The sequence below is a fragment of the Aethina tumida genome, chromosome 6 (genome assembly GCF_024364675.1).
Source record: "Aethina tumida isolate Nest 87 chromosome 6, icAetTumi1.1, whole genome shotgun sequence".
NCBI lineage: Eukaryota > Metazoa > Arthropoda > Insecta > Coleoptera > Nitidulidae > Aethina > Aethina tumida.
The window spans coordinates 8355051-8369202 of NC_065440.1; the positions used below are offsets into that span (position 1 = coordinate 8355051).

At 26.2% G+C, this 14152-nt stretch overlaps 1 long non-coding RNA gene across 1 annotated transcript; it reads right to left on the reverse strand.

Moving 5' to 3' along the window:
• Window positions 1–3123: 3123 nt before the first annotated feature.
• Window positions 3124–10622, reverse strand: LOC109608247 (uncharacterized). Its single transcript, XR_007548386.1, has 5 exons — window positions 10521–10622; window positions 6918–6970; window positions 6682–6794; window positions 6319–6445; window positions 3124–3951 (listed from the first exon to the last, which is right to left on the reverse strand). It is a non-coding gene; the product is annotated as an uncharacterized LOC109608247 (long non-coding RNA).
• Window positions 10623–14152: the final 3530 nt, after the last annotated feature.

Consider the following 14152-nt stretch of genomic DNA (forward strand, 5'->3'; position numbering starts at 1 on the left):
TTTAACTGTGAAGAGGATTTATCGACTGGGGCATTGGATAGTTTAAAAGACCTCATTGCACAAGAAGACACTAGTGAGTCAAACAGCGAAATTGATTTTGTTTCAGAATACCATCACACTCTGTATAAAACATCAGATTTGTCTACACTATATGTAGCTGGTGCAGTTATTAAAAAAATGTTTAAAAAACTATCATGTGTTAATTGTAGAAAGTTAATGGTAACTGAAAAAAATCTTCCGCAAAATAGGTTCATTAGGCGAAAACGTTATCTTCGTGGATTGCTTTCTGAACCAACAAGCGAGTTTACGAATATTTTTCACAATATTTCTTCTATAGTTTTTAACATCCTTCCAAACATAATTCATAAAATTCATTTAAAAAAAAATTATATTAAAATGTGTTCAAACAAGAAATTCAGAAGTAGAAACTTTATTTTGTACGAGGCATAAAAATTTAAAATTGTTTTTTTATAAAATTGTTATAAATATTTGTTTATTTTATTATATAAAAATTATAAATAATTTATTAAAAGGAAAAGATAGTAGGCATAAGAATTTAGACAATTTAGCAAATAAAGCTTTTACTAAATGTTTTAAAATAAAAATATTATTTTAATAAATAAAAATAAAAAACTAATATAAACCTAGATCTATGGGATTCCCCTAATACTTGGCGGGTTATTTTAGAACTGTTCAGTCCCAATAGATAGCGCTGTCCACGTTTATTTGGTTACCAAAATTTACTACAATGGCGTGGTCGAGGAATGGTAGAGTACTTTGAGAAAGTATATTTCTGGTAAGAATCTTTTTATGTACCACTATATATAATTTAATTGTTTGTATTTGTTATTGTATATTATTTTACATAGCTTGTTACAATGTTGTTTATTTAAATTGTTCAATCATTGAATTTAATGTAAAATTTTTCTTAATTCATTTCATTTTTGCTGGTTAGTTATTATTTTTGCCAAATTTCGTAAAGTTCTTATACAGCAGTTGTAATAATTACATTACGGTTTTAGGTTAGATGATCTCTTGAAGAGATGCATCTTTAAGGATCCCCAATGCAAAAAATACTTTCAGGTATATATATAATAATAATATAATAGAATAAATTTTATAATGGATTGTAGTTATTCTAAATGTTCTAACAAATCTTATTAATGTTAAAAATTTCAATTTTAAGAATAAGTCTTTTTCCTGTTTTCTAGTTCTTTCTACTTTTATTAGTATTAATAATGTTCAAGTATCCAAAAAATGCTGAGAAGAATTCTTTGTTGTATAAGATGCATCGAAATACTATTTCTAAAATTTCAAAATTAAAAGCTTAAATTAAGATTAGAAAACATTTGTTCTGAATTCATTATGGTTATATAGTTATGTATATTTTAATGCTTTTTGTTTTTACCATTGATATATAATAAAGTTGATGTGAAATATTTAATTGTTTTGTTTTTATATACCTTTAGAAAAACCTAACCTATACTCATTTGAAATTGAAAATTTTAAATGAAAGGTTTCCCGCTTTAAAAAAGTGACGGATAAACAAAATATGTAAGAAAAGGCAACACCGCATTCAAAATGGCAACAAAATTTTCACGGTTCCTTAGAAACTGACTGTTTGTCGGTGGGTACGAAATTTTAACGAAGAAAACCGGACCAGTGCACTTCCAAGAACTGGCCGAAAAAGAGTGTTGGAAGATGCTCAAATCCAAGAGGTCATACAGACCTTCGATCTAAATGGGTTTGAGCACACCTCGACTTTGGCTGGTCAGTTTGGTGTGTCCACATAAATAATTAGGAGGACATTACATAGAGAGGGTCTCCGTAACAGGCGGCCAGCAAAAAGGTGGCAACAGAATTAACAAGAACACCACATGGAGACCTGGGAGAACGTTAGGAGCACTAATTATTGAGCGAATTTCGTTGGTTCCATGAGCCAGCGTTTACAAGCAGTAATATACGCCAATTCTGATCACACCAAATATTAAAATTTATTTTTAATAAACTTTATTATTTTTAATATATATGTATTGTTTTGATTATTCGGGAATATTACATTTTTGTTACTTTTTTTCATCAGTATTGTACTGAAATCGAAATTTATGTAATAGCAATAATAACATATAATTTATATTATACTTGTTTTTCGTTTCAAAACGTTTGTTTTTGAAAAATATGTTTGTTAGTAAAATTAGTTTATAGATATTAGTACAAAACAATATTTTGAACAACAAATCACCACAACATTTGTAACATCCGACTAAATAAATAAGTTGTACCAGTAACCATCAATATTTTTGCCCTAACAATAACGGAAAAGAGAATATTCACAAACGACACAAAAAAATCCTAAAATGAATCGTATTGTAAAAGATTTAATCGCTAAATTCGGTCTACGTGTCGTGCGTAGCGCTGAGCACACCTCCAAAAAATATCGGTCGTGAGCAACGACGAACACTACAAGCAAAAAAAATGAACCTTGAGGTAGGAATGCAATTCTGTAGCCGATAGTACGTTCTGGATAGATTTATAATGATCAACCGCAAAGACAACATTACCGATATTAGTTTCTTAAAACAAATTTTTTTAAGAGTAATTCAAACATTTTATTCAGACTCTAAAACTAGTCTAATGGATATTTGTGAAGGATTATCAATCGGTACTTACTACGCTCGTGTCAAAACATATTTAGCTACATCTGCAGTTTTTAACCTCGTCATTTCCAAAGCTGTATATGAAGAAAAATATTTAGTTTCAGATTGTGATTCAAATGCAAGTTCAACGGAATTTACTGTTTCTGGTGATGGGACTTGAAAAAGAAGAGGTTTTAATTCTCTATTCGGAGTTACTGCACTAAATTGCAAGAAAGTTGTTGATACAGATGATAATCTAGTTTCTGTCAAGGATGTAATCTTTGGAAAACTAAAAAAAATAATGATATTTCTGCGTATGATTGGCATGAAGATCCTGAAGAATTTTGTACAATAAACCATAAAGTGCAAGCAAAATGGAAGTAGATGCTGTTGTCGAGATGTTCTGTAGATCAGTTTATTTAAACATTGTGTTCTCATCTTGCGACCGATTAAACACCTCCAATAACATTTCCAAACCGAAATCGATAAGAGAAAATTTCGAAATCAGTGATAAACTTAGTAAATAGGATAAAAGCGGTAAAATTACTACACACAACAATAAACTAAACACACATTAAAATGGACTTCCTGATTTCTTGTTGAAATAAATAGAAAATATGTTAAATCCAACTGACACAAATATTTACACTTATAATAAAAGAATTTTTTTCTATCTCTGAAGAAGTTAAAAAGTACCTCCTGAATCCTTGATAAGGTGGATGAAAAATATCTTAAATTCAACCGACACATAAGAGATAAATAAACCGTAACAACTGCAACGGATAACTTTTAACAACAAATTTTAAACTAAATTGAGCCTTTAGATACTTGTTATAATTGTCAATTCATCAACTCCAATGTTCAAAGAGCAGCAGGTTATAAACCTTAGTTGAGACAATTGAACATGTACACAAGTGGATATACAGTAGGAAAAGCGTTTGACCCGTCTGAATTTAGAGAGAGACATCAGTGTCCCAAATTGGGAAACTTACAGTCTCTATTGTTCATGTTGTCTCTTTCAGGATTCAGATGGATCAAACTCTTTTCGTATTGTATACTGTTGAAGGAATAAATTACATCGTTACAAATTACACACTAAATACATATTACTTATGAAAGTCCACAAGTGGAGCAGCAACTCGTCCTTATGTCAATATACAAATGAGGATAGGCTACTAATATTCTAAGAGTTTGAACCCGAGTTCCCTCAATTATTTTGGTGTACTAGTAGATTGATACAATCAATTGGTTCGAGTGGTTGAAGAAAGTAAAACTCGATGAGTGGTTTCCGTGATCCGTGAAGTGATCCTAATACCTAAAACAAAAAACGTTTTAATTTTTTTTATGACTTAAATGTTTAAAGACTGTAGGGAGTCTCTTAATTCTCAATTCAAAAATGGAGTATAACAAATTAATATTAAAAATAAAATAATAAATTTGAATTATTGTTTTCAAATTTACTAAAAAACATAAAAAATAAAATCATAATACAACACACACAAAACTTTACTGTTTAGTTCTTGGAACTGACTATAATTTATTACAATATTTTAAATGACAATATTAATTTTGACATTTTCAGTTTTATTTAGTATTTTTGAAACTAACAATTTAACAATGCATTGAGAATGATTAATATACTTTTTTAAATAAATGTACTTGAGAATTTATAGAAAATATTTAAAAATTATTTTTAAAGGTAAAATTTAAAAGATAAAGAGAAAAATATAAATTTATTATATATTTATTAATTCAATATCAGTGTTAATATATTTTTTAAATTAAATTAACTATTAATAAAAAAGCTTAAAATATATATTTAAAAGATTTATTTGCAATAAATTAGAAAAATATCAATTTAATCACATTCTGTTATTTTTTAATTAATAGGAAGCAGATAAAAGACATTTACCAGCTATATCTTAGCCAAAAATAATTTAATACAATATACTGAATATAAAATATGCTTAAATACAATAAGAAAAAGCGATAAAATTTTAAATTAATTTAAAAAAAATGTAACAAAATCAATTAATTATTTAAATAAGAATCATAAAATTTCATTGAATTTGTAAAATAAGACAAATTTTTCTAATTTATAATTTATAATTTTACAATTTTAAATCAAAATCTTTGAAGAAATTCAAATTGCTTGAAAAATATATTAAAATTCACGAAGATATCTTTGACTGAAAATATACAAGAATTTAATTATTGATATTTACAATCAACATTCAGTAACGAAACATACATAACATAAAATTTGAAATTCAGTAAGAAAATTTTAAATTAGTCAAATGATCAACTATAAAAATAAAGATGAAAATGAAACAAAATCAATTAATTAGATAAACAAAAATCTTCAAAATTCAGCAAATAATGTTTGAAATTAAACAAAATTGAAATTTTACAAATTTGATATTCACTGTGAAAATTTTAAATTGGTGAAAATTTTCAACATAGTACAAGAATAAAAGTGAAAATATAACAAATTAATAGATTATATAAACAAAAGTCATCAAATGTCATCAAATATTTGAAACTAGACAAATTTGAAAATTATTATTGGGTAACTTGAGAATTTTAAGCTAAAAGTTACTGAAAGAACTTTAGAAACATGTTAAATTCAATTATTCCGTTTGAAATAAAAAAAGTTGGACATATTTTGTTGAGTGGAGCCTATAGAAAATGATCTCAAAATGTGGTTTGTGGCAATAACATTTTAAAAAAATTTACCCCCGGAGCAAAGTCTCCTCTAATTAATCTGGATATAATTATGACGACAGTTAAATTATCTGTAAACTTAAAAGGGATATATTTCTTGTAATAAATTTTACTTTTTTCAATTTAAATTATAGATAGATTATATAAAAATAAAATTAAAACAAAATTATAAATTTTAAAAATCAAAGCATAAAAAATTGTTATTTCAAATTTATAAAATTTAAATTAAGCTTAAAAAATTATGCCAGTTTAATTGTTCATTTGTTCTCAAAAACTTACAATTTGGTGGAAAACTTTTTAATATGTTAGTCCAATGCTAATACAAAAAACAATATTAATTATTTATATAATAGATAAGTTAAAGAATATACTATTATTATTTATTTGTGATAATTGATCTGATTTAAATGACTAAAAATAGTTACTAATTATACATATTTATACAGAGCACTTACATAACCATTTTTGAACAGTTAAAATTTGTAATATTGGCTTTAACATGACAAGATAAAATTTTAAAATTGTCCAATTTCTTTATATCCATATATTATTCATATATCACTCAAAATTTATTTCTACGATACAAATCTGACAAAATAAGTAAATGTGAATCTGACCTTTTATAATAATATATAGTATAGGCAACATTTAAAACAGAAAAGACACATTGGAGTTAACTTGTGATAACTGATCATATTTAAATAACCAAAAATAATTGCCCAGAATACATATTTATATTAAACATATGCACAACAATTTTGATCAGTTAAAATTTGTAAGATAATCTTAAGTACAATAAGATAAAATTTAAAATTTATTAAACGTATCTTCATATTATCCACATATTAATGAAAATTTATATTTTTACAATAAAAAACTGAACGGTTGTAACCGTACTTTTAAAAACACAATCGTATGATACCATGAAAAATTAGTTTATAGTAAATGTAAGACTGACCTTTTGTATTTGCATGTCCGATTCATTTCATTTTCTTTCCTCATAAAATAACACCCCAGTTTAACTTTTCGTTTGTCCTAAGGAACTTACAACTTGGTGGGAAGCTTTTTAGTTTTATGGTTAAATGCTGAAAGCAAAAAATCGGTATTAATTATTAAAATTATTAAAATTATTAAAATAATTTTATATAATAGTTATACGTAAGACTACATTATTTACTTATCTACATACTAATGAAAATTTATATTTTTACAATACATAACTGAACGGTTGTAATTATTCTTAAAAACACACAATCGGTATCATACAAAGCAAAATTAACGTACAGTATATGTATATATAATAAGTATATTTTATACTTACGTTTCTGATTCATTTCACTTCCTTTCTTCCTAAAATTTCATGCCAGTGTAACTTCTCATTTGACATAAGAAACTTACAACTACTGAAAAGTTTCTTCGTTTCTTGCGCCGTTGCTAAAATTAAAAATTCTTATCGATTATTGAATATAATAATATAGTTGTCATTAAAAACTCCTTAAGTTTATATACATGAATAACTGAACAAAGAGTAACTAAACAACCCAAAACACCTTATACCTTCCCTGATGTGCACAGCGCCACGATGACCTCAAAGAGTTGCGGGTTGCAAACTAGACAGACAATAATATTGTTAACATTATAATTTTATCCACTCTACAAAATTTAAAAATTATTTAAATTTTGCAATTTTTTATAATTTATATAGTAATCTAATGCATTAGGAAAATATTGTATATTGAAAATTAAGACGACATTCAATACAAAAAAGACGCCTTGAAAGTAACTTGTGACAACTTGTGAATATTTATTCAGAGCACATGCATAACATTTTTGAACATTTAAAATTTGTCTAAATTGTCTAGATGTTTTCTTATAGAATTTTTTCAATCCCATCAATTTGGTGCACATTCAAGATTTAATCGGTCTAATGACCATATGATTGTTTACCAAAATAAACAAACACGTTGTGGAATGTAACATAAAAACTTATATTTTATAGGCATAAAATGTAAAGTAGTATTGCATCCCAAAGAATGCCTTTATAATTATCACATAATGTAACATTATGTATCACGTATATTTTTTATAAAATGAAATTCCGTTGTTTCTAAAATCTATCGTTCCTTTAAAAGAACGTCTTTATTTATATAACGAATACTTGTATTTGAATTTTAAATACATACTGCGAAGAATTCACGAAGATATTTTAACAATGAATCCAGCAATATTTTTGATTGAAAATATACAAGAATTTAATTATTGATATTTACAATCAACATTCAGTAACGAATTAAAAATATTAATTCTACAACGTGGTATTAAAAGAGTAGCCGGAAGTAAGCATTCACAAAAATGAACTATTTTAATTAAGAAAAAGAGTAAGTGAATATGTTTTACACGTGTATTCTTCTTTGTTGATTTTAATTTTTATTTATTTATTTTAATATTGTATCTGTGCGTCAAAATTAATGTCTTTTACTTTGTTCCACTAATAATTTCTGAAAATTTCTATTTTTAATGGTATAAACTATAGATTAGCTGAAATGACGTACCGTGTTAGAAGAAAAAATATAACAGATTTGCAAAAAAACACAAACGGACACCAATATGAAACAATAATGTGGAGTAAATTTCATAAAAAAAATAGCTCCTCTTATGCCAAAGATTTTTATTGAATTAAGAGCCATTATAGAGTTACAATGATATCTAGAAGAATAACAGCAAAATCAGGATCTACTGTTGTAGTAGAAAATTATGTGAAGTGATTGATTTTATTAGTATTACAAATATACTAATGCAAAAATATTGAAAATAATTTTAAAAAATCATTAATTTGTTAATTTTGGTTTATTGAAAATTTGTTAACCGTATTATGATATAGTAATTCAAATAATGTTAAGAATGTAATCAATATTTTTATCAGTATTTCAATTTTATTTGCTTTTACATTTTTGACAATAAAAAATAGAGTTAGTTTACAAGAAATTAATCGACTTTTAGAAGGTCAATATATTGTTTAATGTTAGGTTTTTTTATTGTTTTAATTAAATTTTATAGATTTATCTTATACAGTACGAAAAATGCTCTTCGTGTCTGGATGTTGTAAGAGATGGATGCACGACAAAGAGAGTAAAGTTTTGCCCGGTAGTAAGAATCCCTACTCTCAGAGACAATGCGCCGTGCTGGTGCGCGCCGGCGCACAATGTAAATTAATCTTTGCGAATGCATTTAGTAACTCTCCGTATGCGTAGGGATGTAGTTCGAGTTCTTCGGATGCTCCATTTAAATTCCGTAACTTTGTATAATTTTCAATCTGTAAAATGAAATATTTTTTGAGGGTATATCAAAAACAAAAATAAGTATTCTAAAAATAAACTACTTTTTTCAAAATAAAAATGTATCCCAAAAATTAAATAAAATATACTAAAAACAACGTCTGCGGAGACGAACTGCATGCTAAACGCAGCAAAACCAAATGATCCCCTCCAATCAGTTCGGCCCGCCCACATAATTGCATGTATATCTTTCCTTTTTGTTTACAAAGGGGTATTGATGTTCCGTCTCAATATGCGAGTAGACACGTTCATCATTTTTGATACGGTATAAATCTTTTAAATAAATTTATTGGATGTGTTTATTATAGAAAAATATTGTTTTTTCTACATACCATGCCTGGATGATTACTATATGATTCAATAAATAAATTGTTTATATAGAAAAAATTAAAATTTGGTTAGCATATAAATTTTGTTTAAATTTATATAAATTTAATATACTTTTTGTAATATGAAACAGTATGTATGAAGCTGGACAGTCTGGAACCCGATGTATTAAATTATCGACAAATCTTACTATGGTACTATAAAACGAAATATAATTTGTTTGAATAGTAGACAATACCTAATGAAACTAATTGAAACAAGAAACAATTTTAAGTACTAAAAGACAACAGTTAATCATAGTGGTGGAAAGACGGGGTGTTTTTCGCCATTTGGTACAAGTCACATTGTACAAATTGAAGACAAAATGTATCATTTGTCTATAAAAAATTATTTGCAAGTCATGTCAAGTACAAAATGGGTAACATTAATTACACAAAGAATATCGTATTTTCAATAGAATGTGTAAAATCTAAGTTAAATAACATAAAAAGTATTTTTCCTTCCATCAATAAAATATTAATATTAAGATCCTTAATTATTTTAATGTAATTATTATTTTTATATTTTAGTATATCATTAATTAAACGGAGAATTTATTGAATTAATATGTACAGTCAGGGACAGATTAGTTAAAGTTACATTTCGAATTCAGAATGACTTGTTTGTTACTGTACATTGTTACTGTCCCTCCTAATTTTGAGTTTATATATTTTAATGTTTAAATGTGTGATCTTTTTATTTTTGTGTTTATGTTTATAGATTGATTATATAATTTATTTATATTGATAGAATTTATTTTAGAACTTATAATTTTTAATTACCAACATTTTATATCATAATTAATTAAAATTTCTTTTAAAATAAATATATCAGAAATAGGACAACAATTAGATGCTGTTATACGAATTAAACAATCATGACTGTAATTATAAAACAGTTGTATACATTAATATCCGACTCAAAATGCATAATGAGAACGCAGCAGTATTCTTAATTTGTCAAAAAATAATCACACGAATCTATTGCAACAATACATCTGAAAACATTTATTTACTATCGTCGCATTTGAACACTTGTACAGTTTGTAATGCTCTCCCTTCAACTCCCATACATTCACTGCAACCAAATATAGCATTCAGGGTGCAATCACAGATTTGTCGCTGACCGTACATATATGAATTGTCAACAGTTGAACACATTTATAAACAGAAAAATAAATGCACACAATCCTCAAATAATTTAACTTGTAGTTCGAATTGCATTAGGGTCTTTTTAAAAACCTTCAGTTTAATTGAAATGTCTTAAACCACAATATAAAAAATAGAAAATTACAACTCTCATTAAATATTCAGAATTTTTTACCAAAGTGTGGACTATAGTCTATATACAAAATTGTCTGATTTACGTTCTACACCTCTGGATGAGTAATATACACGTTATGAATGTGATAAAGTGGATTCTACTAAGCTAAAAACTGAGTGTTGGAGTATATTCTTACCGACCAATTGCGTAGAATTCGGCTCATCGAACGATCGATCCATTAACAACCACGGAACAACCTAAACTGAGCATTCGCAATTTAGTGGGGGGTTTTGTCGAATATTGCTCTGTCCTCAATATTACGATTTCTGCGCATATAGAAACGGACTCGCTTCGGCACGAACCAACCGCCGTCGCTTTTTCGGCGTGCGACAAAGGGACCTAATTATTGGGTTCGTGAATGTCGGCGTAAATTTTAATATTTAGTAGAATCCTGTAAACATCTTAGCGTAGCGACGCAAAAGGAACTCCGTCGCCAATTTGGAACTACAAAAGATTTATTTCCCTCATATATACGTGAATTTATTTGGAGAAATAAATTCCGAAACGAGGATAACTTCAATGCTATATTTAAGAGCGACGCTTACTAGACAAGGAATCACATTTTCGGCCAGAAAAGGATGCAAAAGAAAACATAGCCCGTAATGTGGTGCCGCCACGAAATCAAACAAACATTCGGTTGTAAAATGTTCGGCTGCAATTTTTTTTGCATTGAACAGGACCGCACTTGAGATCTCATAAATATAGTGAATTTACTGGTTGTAAATAGATTATGAAATTTATAATAGTAATGAATTCTTAATATATTTTTATTAATATAAATTATATAAAATTAATATATAATACAATAATATATATAATACAAAACTAATAAGTTTTGTGATATTTTCTTTTTTGTGAATTCTTACTATATTTTTATTAATAAAAATTATATAAAATTAATATATAATACAATAATATATATTAAAAATATAATAACGTATACAGTTATTAACTTTTTTTTTAGTGCTAACAAGTTTTGTGATATTTTGTTGTATAGTTAGTTGTAAACCAATGACATTTTATCATATAAACAAATATAATAAATACGTTATACAAATACGGAAGCCGATTTAAAATCTATTATTAATTAAAAAAAAAATGATCTGAAAGTTAATAGTGACCCTAGCTCTGAATTTGTATTTACTTCAAACTCTTACTGTCGCATACTCAAAGTGATGAGTTATACAAATTAGTACATGTAACCTGGGTGTAATTTTTTGGTTCGAAATGTAAGTGAAATGTAATAACAAAACAAATGGATTTTTTCTGTTTGGGTAGTACTTGACTTAGAAATTTTACTTCAGTTTTGGTGGTTGAAGAAACATCAGTTTCAAACAGAGGAACAAATTAGTCTTATTTTAGTCATCAGACAAAGTGTAATTTGTTATAAACTTTTAAAGGTAAGTTTTTTATTCAATTTTAGTTTTTGTGTTGCTGTATTATTGTTTCGTATGTATTATGTATATTTGTTAATTCATGTCATCAATTAATTAATTAATTTTTACTTGTATCTGTCATAATTTTAATATTATTTCATATTTTTGTGACCTTGTTTTTCCATTGGAAGCGTCTGGATGGATTTGTATTCCGTGTTCATTGTTTGTTGTTAGTTTTTCTCCCCGTGAAATTACAAATAAAGATTGATTGATTTATTTGAAGAATGTATTATGTTCATTTCAAATCGACTTTAGTGTATTTAAAATAAATATGATAGTTTGTTTTTTTATTTTTTTTTATTAAATACATATACAGTTTTTTTTGTCCGTATTATTCATCCTAAAATATTAATATTCTTGAATTATTTTTATTATTTTTTTGTGTTGTTACATAACTTGTCTTTGAGCTCTTTTGTATTATGTAGTTAAATTAACTTAGGCTTTATAAAATTGAAAAATCAAGTGATACATAATTTTAATATGAGATTTAAAAACAAAGAAGCATGTAACATTATATATTATAGTATAATAATGTATACAATAATAAAATAAAAGCAAAAAACGCGTAGATTTGCTTCTTGGTCTAAGAAAAAAATCAAAAGTTTACATTTACTTGAACTAAGAAACAGGAAACTGAAGAAAATAGGATCATATATTGTGGATAATCTTTTAGAATGAGATGAGAAGTATAACGAATCTACCCAATGTTCACAATTTATTTTAAATGAGATATTAGATCAATTCAAGATTGCTAAAAAAGAACAATTTAAATAAATGAAAAAGCAATTGGCAATTTAACAACCCAAATTATTATTAATAAATGCACCGGCTTACTGCTTCTAATTTTGGAGATGTTAAAATTAAAAGAATCTTGTGACATTTTTATAATTAAATTTTTATTTTTATTCAAGAATTATTTCTGAAGTCGAAATTGTGGAAATCAAGTAATGTTATGAGACGATTATCATATAGAAATTATAGAATATTACTTTCAGATATAAAATCAATTAAATATTATTAGAACTAATCTGTGCTATTTTATTGTATATTCAGGTCCAAAAAATAAACTTCTGGTTGAAGTAATTCAACGAATTTTTGGAATAACAAAATGCTTTCGAAATTAGAAAGATTCTATTCTAATTGTCTAGGACAAGAGATACAATTAAATAGAAGAGGGCGAAATTTAAAATGTTTTGATCCAGCCTACATCAGAAAAGCGCAGGAAAAGAGAACAAAAAAATGTCAATTTAATAAAATATTAATTTGTTTCACTACGTTAAATTCCTATATATTCCATTCAAATTACAAAGTTTACGCATTAGTTTACTCTAATTGTACATAAAAAAATATTGTATATAAAAAGTGTTTTGATTTTAATTTATCAGATAATGAAAATTGTATTGTATTATATTATATTGAATTTCCTGTTTAGATTTCCAGGTTAAAAATTACCAATATTTTTTAAATAATATATATTATTTTTGAATTTCTTATGTGATACAGATTCACATGTCAATGGCTTTCTTACATGTGGCCACTTTGTAATTGTGACATTAGTAGTATTATGAATCAAAAAGTTTCTTAATTTTATTACTATAATAACTGATATAAAAATGTACAAATTTTCCTGAATACGTCCAGTCAATAGGCCAATTTGGAGCAAATATAAAAAACGCAATATTTTTCTCAGAAAATTATCACTGTACAGTCTTGTTAAATATCTAAACTTTGACATGACACATTTCATTTACTAAAATATTCTTATTTTTTGATTTATTTGCTGTTCAAAAATGATAGAAAATGATCTAAGTTTGACCATTAATAATTTTCTTATTAAATAATATTACGACTTTAAAACTATGTCACGTCAAAGATCAAACATTTGTTAATCCACACCTAAAATTTGAAATAGATTGATTGCGTAGTTTTTGAGATTTGCTCCAAGTCGTCGACGGCGTTTGTATAGGGAATTTAACACAGAGAGACGCTGCTCTTAATATATTTTTATTAATTAAAATTATATAAAATGATGAAATGATACAATAATATATATTAAAAATATAATAATGTATATAGTTTTTTTATTTGTGCTAATGAGTTCTAAACCAACCACATTTTATCATATGAACAAATATAATAAATACTATATACAAATACGAATGTCGATTTACAATCATTAAAAAAAAATGATATCAATTACTTTCGCACCCTTAGAGTGATGCATAGAAAACCTAAGAAGTACCAACCCAATGTTATAAACAAGAAACATTACTGGGCACGATTTCGGGATGCAGCGATGTTGCCATTTTGAACGCGGTGTTGCCAATTCTTT